The sequence below is a fragment of the Anopheles merus genome, chromosome 3L (genome assembly GCF_017562075.2).
Source record: "Anopheles merus strain MAF chromosome 3L, AmerM5.1, whole genome shotgun sequence".
Lineage (NCBI taxonomy): Eukaryota > Metazoa > Arthropoda > Insecta > Diptera > Culicidae > Anopheles > Anopheles merus.
The window spans coordinates 6,185,744-6,198,223 of record NC_054085.1 but is presented as its reverse complement, the minus strand read 5'-3'; the positions used below and the strand labels follow the sequence as shown (position 1 = coordinate 6,198,223).

The window sequence follows — 12,480 nt, the reverse complement described above, 5'->3', positions numbered from 1 at the left end:
ACCTAAATGTTTAAACATCTAATGCATCTTACTTCAAGATGCCTTCTGTGAATCATTTAGAATTTCCAATTTATTAAAAATATTAGTTTGCCACAGATCGTTAATAATATAACAAAACATGATTATCTACAGTCTCGTTTATTAAAAGTATATATGATTTTATTATAATCAAAATACCACGATAACACAATTATGCGTCTGATCATCTCGTGTTGTGCCGAGTTTTACACAGTATGCTTTATGAATATTTCAACTGACTTCGGCTAAAATATTAGCTTTTTAACAAAGAACCATCGGATACCTTCGATGCATTATGCAAGGTACATTTTCATGGCTTTTAAACGTCTTACATTATGCAATCTACAAAACTTTATCCTGTTATCACACTTTTAACATTTTTCTGATAATTGTATAAGGAACGACGATATTTCCTATTTAATTAAAATTGGTTCTTCTTTCGATATCCAAATGAATAGTAAAATCAAAACAATACATTATTTCAACTGCATCGCAAGTACGATTTTTCATCGGCTGAAACTCGGTCAGTACTAATGGACCGACAATAATCCTTCCAAACACCCCTATAGGACCAAATGTGGAAATTTACACCATCATCAATACACCGGGTTTGCCGAATGTTGATGTTGAACCCTTTGTCCAGACACATTTACCCAAACATTTCCGACACCAAACCGCACCGAAATCATATTAACACGAAGCGCTAATCTGTAATTTATTGACCATTACACGAGCTCGAGGCAATGGTCCTACTTCACCCACACACCCAAATTGGGTGTCAAATTCAATAAATTTCCTTAACTCCACAAACCGATGACAGTAATCTAAACCACCCACCACCATCGCTCGCACACACACATACACACACAAACGCAAGCACTGAATAACAGTTTCCAATTGAAGGCAGATGAAAAAAAAGCTAAAATCGAACTAGATAATATACACTGCAAGATCGTAAACAAGAGTCAATTATCTGATTACGAGTTTAGCGAAAAAAAGTGTACAAAACGTGAGGAAAAGTAAAGCAATCTCTACAAAACAAGCACAGTGCGAAAACGCTCCACACAACAATAACACAGCACACAACAATTTTCCTAGCAATCGCCCAAGTAACCATTACAGAGCGAGATAATGGGAGGAAACAAAAAGAAGAACAAAACCTCTGCAACGATCCTGACGGGCCAGCGAAATTTTGCCAGATTTTCCACCAGCTGTCACGCTGGGCTGGTGGAGAGTTTCAACTAGCCGGTCGCATGAAAGCGTTTTAGTCGTAGCAGGCTTTCGGCTAGGCTACCGCGGTGGTCGCCATGGTGTCTCATTTCATTTGCCAACAACCGGTAACAAACGATGTACACGATGCCATTGCTGGGAGGCTGTACCAAACGAATTGACGCTGCGGCGGGGTTTGCTTTTGTTTGTGTTTTTGTGCAAACTTTAAGAGCTACAGATTATCCTCGAACGCGGGAAATAAAATGAGTTCCTACCGCATTAACCTTGGTATGTTTGCGCTAGCTTTTTTCTTTTCCTTGGCTTAAGCTAAACAACAACAGTGCAGTGTTTTTGCCTGGCTTGGTTGATTTGCCACGTCCCCGAGGGTGATGAATTTGACAGCAAAGCAACGGGAAAATGCTATGCATATTGTTGGTTCCAAAAATTTGCCAGCAACATTACCGGTGGGAAATTCTAGAACTTGAGTGAGGAGTATTTTTTCGCCGAAACTTATTCATTTGAGAATATAATGTGAAACATTAATATACAAAAAACACATCTTAAAAATACGTATCAGTGTAAACAATATCTTACAGGATTCACGGTATTCGTTAAAATCAATTATGTTTTCTTACCCCACAAAATCCCCTCTACCTTTGATCTTCGGGCCAATCACGCTTGATGTCAAAATCAAATGTTGAACATAATTATTACCCAGCACGCCCGGTTATCACCAAACACTCCCACCAGGCAATAGATCAATTCGAAACTTGAGTTGAAATAATGAGCTTATGGTCTCATTTGGCAATGTGTAATAAATTTCCTGTGCTGGTAGCACAGTTTGATATTTGCCAACAGGGCACAATGCCCCGCTGTGTGGAGCACAGTTGACAGATATACTAATAAGCGTCAATTAAACCAACCAAGGTTGTTGTTCGAACCTTCGGCGCCCAAGGATATGTCTGCAGTCGTTACTCTAACGCTTTCCACTTTAACACCCACAGAAGGAATCACACTTGCGTGCCGCTTTTGAAAACCACCAGCTCAACCCTGGCGTGCCTGTGAGTTATCATCCACACTCAGCAACCGAGTCTACTCGGGCTCATTTGTTGGCGGGCCAGTGAACTTATCGGTAAAGTTCAATGAATTTCAACGACGCTGCCAAGGCAACACCGATCAGAATTTTGATCACAAGAGCTTTTAGCTTCATTGGAAGCTAAAGAGACAGCTGAAGGATGTGCTAAAGCACTTGAGATTGATGTTTATTCCACTTGTGGCATCGTTCAAACTACACGCCATCGACCAACGACCACACGCAGACACATGCAAGAAACTGGCTAGGCGCGGTGGTTTCCGCGGGAACATCCCACACAAGGCTACGTGCTTTGCGTGGCTAGAGAAAAATCGTGCACTATGAGAAATTGAAGAACTCCTGAGCGCTCGGTCACAACCATCACCACGTTCCCTGCCCGATAGGTAAGTGAAGTGATGGAAGTATGTTTTATTTATGAGATATTTACCGAAAATAAACCGCAAGCAATCAAACGCGTACCCATCACGCCAGCAGACATCCCCACAGCATAGATTAATCTTTTACTCCTAGCCAAAAAAAAAAGAAAATGCTTTCCATAACAGGAACTTTATTCATGAGACTGTGTGGCTGATCATTCTCGGCCCGATTGCTTGATAAAGATGCATTGCGAAAAGCGGGGAGGGCGACGAGCCACCAAACGTGCAACTCGCTCGAAACGTTTGCACCGGCTTAGCCAAGCAATTAAGGTCACTTATGCAACAGCATCAACATCGTAACCAGCACAAGCGCTTGCAGATGGTTCATCCGACAGAAGATTGGTATTGCCCGGACGGTGTTGCGAAGTAAGCAAGACAAGACCGCAAGCGGAGGCCGATGACAACGATTACTCGACCGATCGGGACATACCAGTAAAGTGGTGAATTTATTAGCCACTGTCGAGGGGAGATGGTACCCGTGCAAACACCATCGAATGTGATACGGCGCTGATTATGAATGGGTGATTTGAGGGGGTTGATTTGTTGGTTGATTGAAAATGTAATTGAGGCGCTGATTGTTGTGTGCGCCAGACGTCAGCCTGCTGACATCTATCAAGTGATACCGTTAGACGGTTAAGAGACTTTCAAGTGAAACCAAGTGACTGTAAAAAGTGTTTCAAAATGTAATTCACCATTCAACTAGCATACACAATACGAGTGTAAATAAATTAATCATGATAGCATCAATAGAATAATGTTTTCGATAAACTTGCATCATTCTTCATTCATATGAATTAAGCTCTTTTTTTCTTTTTCCCTTTTTCTAAGGCTTACATTTCTAAGCACGAACAGATGAAGAACAAATCATATAAAATGCTTTTCGCTATCGACAATCTGTAAAAATGTAGATGAAAAAACGCCTCATAACCATAAAGTATTTACATGTTGAATATTACACCAATCTTATCATGCTTCCTCGAAGTCCATTGTACAGAAACGTAAAACTCCTTTTTTTTCTCTCCTGCCTTTACCTACGCACAATGCTTTGGGGACACGCAACAACACCCAACCGTACTTACCCGCGAAAATGTATGCTCTCCAGCGATTAGCTCAACCTGAAACGATAACAGTAAAGATAGGGAAACTTTATTAGCATGGAAAACGAATGCCACCTCTCTGTTGGGCGTGTGCCTTTGCGACATTAAAGCGTACCGGAGGCGTTAGGTAGAATTTATTGTTGTTTTTTTTTTGCTTTTCCTTCTTTCTCTTTCTCTTGTTTAATTCTTTCCCTGCAATACCAAAGCCCCGACGGGCAGAACAAATATTCATGATCTTTATGACACACCAAGGCACGCGGCTGCTTCCGCACTTTCTCTCTCTCTTCTCTCTCTCTCTCTCTCTCTCTCTCTCTCTCTCTCTCTCTCTCTCTCTCTCTCCCTGCAGAATTGTGTCTGTAGCTTTATTTGTAACTCAAACTCAACCAGACGGTAGTGGGATGCTTTTTTCTTGTCTTCCTTCATCAATTTTCCTCCCTAATCAACTTCACCCAGAGCTCGCTTTAGGACGCACCCCAAATTGGAGGAAAGTTACAACCTTCCCTCCTGCCCCATCTAACCAAACCGGACATTACGCTGTGGTGTACCGGTCTTTAATTAGCATTCTTCGAGTTCGCTTCCGGTGCATGGCTCTGTCAGAGCGTCCTTCAACGCACCCGTGGGTCAGTCGTTCTGGCCCCATCGGGTGCTTTGCCCCGGAACTCAAAGGGCGTCTTCGATAAAATGTTTACTGCTTCCGGCCCGAGCAGCGTGGCATGGACGACATGAGCGTGTGATGTGATTATTTCTTCTTTTTTTTAAGGATCACTTCCTCCCCAACAACTGCTTGCACTTGTGACGTCCCTGCTAATAATAATACGTCCCGGCCCAAAAGCAACGCATCCGGTCCGAACCGAACACGAACGGCAAGTGAACGATAACAGGACAGTTTATTGTCCAGGCTCGGAGCGGTATTTTTGGGCATTTTATGCCTTTCCGTTACGTACTATTGCCGAGGGGATGGTTGGCGTTGTTTTCTCGCTCAACCACGTCTGCTATTTTCTGACGAACTACATGCAGCTCATTAGCCTTCATTATCGATAGTGGGCAGAGGAAGAAGAAGAAGAAGAAGGTAAAATGGGAACAAAAGGATAATGGAAAAAAACGCTCTGAAAGGAAATGATATCAACATGCAGATAAATAACACTGTTGCGTCTAAGAATTGGGAGTAATTCCTTAATTGTTTCATTGGAGGCATCGTATAGCTTGTAAAAATTATTGATACTAATGAAGAAGAAGAATTAATATAACTAACAAACAATAAAATTGTAATAGATATAAACGAGAATTTAAGATACTGAAACTTGACTTCCTGTTTAACTCTTAAACTTTAGAAAAGATTATTTTCTTAACTTCCCAACGCAAATTTCGTATGGATTTTTGGCTTTGCCTTTTAGAATCATTTCGTTATTTGAAACAGATTAATTTTGAACTCGTAGCATTTATTTTATACGTGTCACATATTACTTATCAACAATTATTACATGGTTTGAAGGTTTTCCAAGTCACTTCCGAATGTGCACATCATTATTCACAGCCAGCAAGATGTTCTTCAACAACTATCACATATTGTATTGACATCACAATACAATTTTAGTCCTTATACATGATTTTCAACACATCACAAAGAACCGTCAAACTCAATCCAACTTGAAACGTGTTCGATCAACGGGTGTTGCAAACCAGGTTGAAAGCCCGGCGATAAAACGATGACTACAGACTGTTGAAGTGTTGAAAATCATGCTGGAGAAACTACAAGTTATTATGATGAAAATGATATATCAGAGTGATGTGGAATAACTTCTTGCACGCGGTGAAAATCAATGTTTACATTCAAAATAAATTGCAAAACCCTATAATTGTGATGAATAGAACATTTGACAGCTGTTGAAAAACAATTCGAAGCAATGAAAAATATTATTGACATTGGAAATTGACTCAGAAAATTATGTATGACATACACAAACAAATAATATCTAGTCTCAAACTAGATTGTGTTTGATAGTTCTTTGGGTTGTGTTGAAAATCATGTAGAAGAACTAAAACATTATTTTGAAGCAAATACAACATTAGACAGAAAAACATCTCGCAGGCAATGAAAAATGCAATTGAAATAGGAAGTTAGCTAGCAAAACCCTTAAAGACAAATTTGTGTTTGCCATTACAGTTCTTCACGATGTAATAAAAAAGGTAGAAACATGGTATTTACTTTAATATTTACATTCAGCTTATTACTTTCGCTATCATTGAATATTTCAGCGAATAATACATTTACATGTGTCGAGTGCTAACTGAAGCAAATAAAAGAAACACATAGATTTTTCCAAGAATTCCTCGGCAAAAAAAATAAAGCTGTCGCAAGGCAAAGGAAAGGAATATTGCACGGACAATTGTGGCCAAGCGAGTCGCGTGGACACGCTGGTAGCAAACGTGTTTCCTTTTACAAGTGTCTACAACGCAGTACATTCCCCTACAGATGCTCTCCAGCACCCCGGTGGTCCAAACTGGCGATCCAAACGAGGAAGATGATGATGATGATGTCTTCCGGTCTGCCGGGTACGCCGGAAGCAAACCGCCACATTTCCTACATTCCACCACTGGCAATGACATTATTTTCCTGCATTGTTGCGTTCTTATCGGATGCCTCCGGAACCCCGCTACACCGTGCCATGTGTAGGGCTGTACGAGACATTCAGTCTTGTTTTTCTTATTTTAGACAGCTTTCTTTTCGTTCATTTTCCCCTTGTGCGGGCTCGTGTGTGTATGTTTGTGATGTGTCCTAGGCCATACATAAGACGGTACATTCTTTCCATTGCTGCTTCCTTTGCCCGTAACAGCCTTAAAACTCCATGACATAAAGTACACCGAAAATGGAATTCAATCTTGCTCATCAGTTTTTTCTGCTGAAATTGAAAAAAATCGCACTGCAGCTTGGCGTACCAGCGTAGGAGAAGGTACTTTCTTTCACAAAAAAATCTCATTGCCATACTTGGGCTGCAAGTATGAAAGCGGGCCTGTTTTGTTTTTTACTTCACTTTCGGTGAGCGTATGTGTGTGTGTGTGGTGTACCTCAATAAAAAAGCAGTGAAATAACGACTCGAGGACAGTAAGAGCGGTCGCCAGTTGTAGTTTGTTGTGTCGCATGAAATCAGGCTCCTAAGCGCACCCGTCGCACCGGAAACATGTCACCGAGCGTCCGGAACGCTTGACAGCTCTCGTCTGCCAAAGAACACCGTGAACGTTGGGACGCATTCGGGACAATTGTTTTTTCTTCGCTCTATTTCTTCCCCACTTTCTCTCTCTATTTCTCTCTCTCTTTATCTATCTCGCTCTCTTCCTCTCTCTCTCTCTCGAGCGGAAAGTAATATCGGCGAAGAACGCGCGACTATTCTTACAGGCAGCGCGATACCGTGCTTTGCTTCTTACAAGCCACCGCACAATGCTTCAATTCATTCGACTTCAGCGTGCGCCAGCAATTTTGCCCGCGCGATGAGCACACAATTGGTTCTGCTACATGGTGCGCTCATGGTGAAATCATTGTTTGGGTAAAGTAATTTGTCCCGACATGAGAACGTTTTGTGAGCTGGCAAACCATCAAGCGCCCGGACGGGAAGCAAGTTGCAAGAAAGCGACACACAGGCGTACTGCCCCTCCGAAAATACATAAATCTGTCACAATTGGTACGCTCATAGGATCGTTTCGGAGGAAGAAAATTACACATCAGCACATCAGCATGATAAATAATAAATTGATTTCCCTTGAAGCGATCAATCTGTGGTTTGACAAGAGTGCACAAAGCGTGGAACAAACGTTCCACTTTGTGCGGAAAATAAATTCTAAATTAATAAGCTGCTCTGTTGGCGTTTCGTATTGTGCGAGTTCTGCCTGCACAATTCGATGGAGTAAAATTGAATCAAAACCCTTTGCAGATTATTCCTGGTAACCCTTTTTGGCAACTGCTAATTAACCGGAGCCGTGTTTTAATTAACATATGACGAATGTGATGTAATTAATGCGTTTAGCAAGACATGATGGTAATGGTAAGGTAATGAAGCGAAAGCAATCACATGACGTTTATTTTTCCTTGTGGCTTACATTTTAGCAAAAAAAAGAAAAAAACAATGCTTCCATATTATAGCCTTACCGAGCGAATGAAATGTTTCCAAATAAGTATCATATTTCTTTGACTGCCAAGCGAACGCAGCTCTGTTATGTAAACGCAAATACTCGATTTGCTCACTTCGTGTGGCTTGATTTTAATTAATCATCAATTAGCAACATCGCAACGGGATCCCTGTTAGCCTTTTAATGAACCTTCTTGATCAATCTTTGCCATCAAAAAGGACGAGTTACATCTCCAAAGGAACACTTCTTGCCGCTGTGGATGAGCTGTTTATTTTTCAAACATGGTTTTCTTGCAATCCTTTTTTGCTTTGATGGCAAATTTGAACTGCTCGTTAATTATCGTACTCTGTTCACTCAACACCATATGGTACGCTGCAAGCATTGGAATGATACATTTTTAATTAAGAAAAAGTGATTTCAAATAACGAACCCCTGTCGCTGAATCGTTTACTGATGGAGAAGCCTGGTGGTTTTCGTTCGGCTCGAGGTCGTTAGGAACTTTTATTTTTAAAAATTTACACATTTTGTGGACTATTCTATTTTTCAACGTAACAAATTTTAACAGACGCTTATTCAAAGTCTACATTTGGCTATAAAATCAATTATGAGCCAAATACGTTCGCTCTGGAGAGCTTTGAAAAGATACCATTATTCCTCGTATAGTGGGCTGGACATTTCAAAATTCTTGATTCGAACCATTGTTCAAATAAAGGGTTAAAACTTATGAAATTTAAAAAAAAATTATTCCTCACAAATACGTGCAACTTACAAAGGGAAAGCGGCTCTTTGCTGAAACATTTTTAATATCTTTTTGTCTAAATGAATTGGAAATGTATTCTTTAAAATAAGGTATTTTTTATCACCAAAAACATTCATCACAATCGCGAACGAGGTTTCTACACGCGCAATAAAATAACTCTCACGAGACAAATTGTATAATGTGTAATGAAATTGACTAAAAATTCATATCATGCGGAAATTGATTGAATTTCGAATTTCGATTTCAATCAATATGCAAATGATATTACTACCGCACACCGGTTTCCGTCCCTTGCCACTCTCTCTTTCTCTCACGAAGCAAGGACCGGGCGACGAATGCCACCAAGAATGCAAACACTTTGCGTCGCGTTTCTCCCCACCATAGCGCAGTACCGTCCCCAGCAACAATGCTACCCTACCCTTCGTGCCAATCAACGCTGAGAGTGTATCACGCAGAGCAATTTCAGCACCACCACGGGAATGTGGCTGCACTTTGCCACGGTTGCGACTTGGTTATTGCCTTCGCCTCTTCCCCTGTCGGCGGTGTGTTTGGGTTGTGGATGCGTTTTGCGTGCACAGTGGCACACTGCAAACGGTACCGGTGTGTTTGCTCTTTGCGTTTGTAACCCCGTGCAACCAGAGCAGGGTTGCGAACAAACAAACTGCCAGTGCACGGGGTAGCAGTTTGGGATTTATTCCAAACACTTGCACCGAACAGCGTCAATCCGCCGGCAGCCGGTGCTTCCAAAACGAACGATATGATTCGAATCACGTAAATCATCATCTCGTTTGTCACTTACGAATCTCTCACAGCTTTGGGAAGCTTAGCCAGGGCTGTGGAAAAGGGAGCAGGCATCGCATGATTGCATCTTGAAGATGCGGAGCCTTCAAGAACGAACGGAAGCTGTCTAATCTCGGTTAAATGTGCAACCGAGCGTACCGTAGCGCACACTGGCCGGACGAATGGAGCAGGGTGAGCAGGCATCGAGAAGATGGGCAGTATTGTTGAATGAAGAGATACTGGGATATTAAGGCACCATCAAATGATGCTCACAACACAACCAAGGATGTGCCATTGCAAATTGGAGTAGTTTTTATTTATTAAAATCAAAACTGAAAAGGTTCGATATGCAAAAAAGGAAAAACACATACTAAATTTTGAATGTTCTGAAACATAAGCAAAACACAAAATAGATATTTGGCATGTATATTAAGAAGTGAAGAACTTTGTTTTATTTTATTTTTTAAATACTGTCTAAAAGATACTAGCCGTTTAACCCGAAATCATTTTAAACATATGAACAATAACCCTGGGCATTTTATGATAATGTTCAAAATATAAATTGTTATCAACTCTTGCTCGGTAGGTAACTGGTGTGTTTCCAACATATCGAGAAATGGTCCTGCTGTTTATGGCATTTTAACAGTCAGTTGTATGCATAGAAATATGGTCCTGGGAAAAAGGAACCATACTTGGAATAAGCAGAAAGCATTAAATTCACCAAATAAATTTTTATTAATTGTTTAATTTTACAACAAATAAGCTTTTAAAAATTATTAATCTTGTTCTAGTTTTTAATTGACTTTAAGGACTATCTGCTCGTTATTTAAAAAACAAAAACATCATAAACTGTTTCCTTTAATTCTCGCTGGTCTCGATTGGTTAAAGCTGTTTTTATATTAATTTAGTTTCTAGAATAGGAATATTTTGATAATGAATAAGATTTGTTACTTGTCCATTGAAATATTGAAAAAAAAACCAAAGGCATACCGAAGATGGCAATTTTCAATACCAAATGACTTGAGCGGCACTCGGAAAACCTCCAAACACGTACCAGCCCAACCTTCCGCTGTCAGACACTTCATTAGAAAAACCACAACGAGTGCAAGACCTCGGCATCGAAACTCAAGCCCCGATCGTGCCACTCGTGCCTTTGCAATGCCAAGGTAAATGGCGCACCAGCATCTCTGTACACCATCTTGTGTCGGCGGGGCGAAAGTAAATTGATCCCAGTGCGGTTGCCATTTGCGCGCGGCAAACCCGATGCCTTTCGGTCGAGCGCTGCTGCGATGCGATTTCGATTTCGGTGGCCATCGATAATAATTGGAACATCCGCACGTGAGCGTCTGTACCTTTTTGAGTGGTGCTTGTATGTGGGAGATGATGACGGTGCAGCAACAACAACAACATCAACAACAACCGACACCGACAATCAAAGCCGACGGTACCGACATGGAAGCATGGGATGGTGCCTGCGAAAACTGGGTCGTCATATGATTGTTTCATGCGTGTGTGTAACCTTGCTGGTTGGGGAAGTGTGTTATTACAATCTGAACTACAGCGCCGTACCGCATGCGGGCGACGCATCGATTGTCGGTTAGTTTAAAGTAGACGGCCCTTTTTTTCTCTAGTCTATCATCAATAGCCGATGATTTGCCAACTCGAGTAAAAGTCATCCCAACTGCAGCATAATTGTATATGCAGTGATTCATACAGAAGTTCGATGATGCAATTCGAGCCACTGTAAAGGAATAATATAATATGGAAGTTTTTTAGTTTCTTTGTTTCAATTCAGCCATTTTGTGTATACGTTTAATGTTACTTGATACATCGCCCAAATTCATCAATGAACTATTCTTTTTTGTGGCGTTTTTAAATTGTACATAGATTTAAAGCAATATAGTTTTGGATTATCTTCATTAGTTGTCGCATGGTATATGAGCATTAAATAGTTACGTCTTAGATCAAACGTTCCACGTTTTAAAAACATAAAAAAGATCTGAAAAAATAAAGCTCAAGTTTCTGTCGCCATTATACACTCCCTTAGCAATCGCACACAATATTACTCTCGTGGATTACGTCTCGGATGGTAGCATCGTTCAAAATGAGATCATTTTACAACGATGGATCATCCAGCCGGTCCAGCCTCATCAGCGTTATGGACTCTATCGAAAGTTTCCTTTTTGCCTTCGTTTACTACCGTGCAGTCAATAATGCATCCATCACGTACTGATGCTGTTAAAGCGAAGTCTATAGCATCCTTTCTTCCTGGCAAAATACGTGAGTTGTTTTACGGTGACATACGATGCCATAAATTCTACCCGTCAATATTGATGGCAAACTTCTCTTTTTTTAATAACCCTACTAGCTATCAGTTGCATGAGAAAATGGATTAGCTTTTCATACCCATTCCGATCCTGTTCATCAGAGGCTGCTCTTCTAGAGTGGTTGTTATACTGCAGTAACTGCGTTAGTGTGGAGTTAATTCAATTTGTGCTTTAATGGTAAATAGCTTTCGAGGAGCAACGCCTACGATCATCAAAAATGCTTGAAAAAAGAATTACAATGAAAAATTTTAGCTCAAAAATCAAAATGCCCCATAATTGAATTGATAATAGGTCGTACTTAGGAGTAGCGTGCGCGATTTTATGTTCCTCTTTTTATACTGATCCAAGATCCAGTGTCAATTATATGATATTTCTTCTTCTAAATCAAATTTAGTACGTGCCAAACCAAGTCTACTTCTCACACAAAAACTGTCACAAATATCAGAACAAACTAATAATAATAATAATAATAATAATAATAATAATAATAATAATAATAATAATAATAATAATAATGATGATAATATAATAATAATAATAATAATAATAATAATAATAATAATATAATAATAATAATAATAATAATAATAATAATAATAATAATAATAATAATAATAATAATAATAATAATAATAATAATAATAATAGTAATAATAAT

General features: G+C 40.0%; 1 protein-coding gene across 6 annotated transcripts in view; it reads right to left on the bottom strand.

The window, feature by feature from the left end:
* LOC121598934 (proteoglycan 4) overlaps positions 1-12,480 on the bottom strand; it is a 122,403-nt gene that overhangs the window by 35,997 nt on the left and 73,926 nt on the right. For all 6 annotated transcript variants that reach the window (XM_041926310.1, XM_041926315.1, XM_041926316.1 and 3 more), the window contains one exon: positions 3,816-3,851. The gene's annotated coding sequence lies outside the window, so the exon portion shown is untranslated. The remainder of the gene's footprint in view (positions 1-3,815; positions 3,852-12,480) is intronic.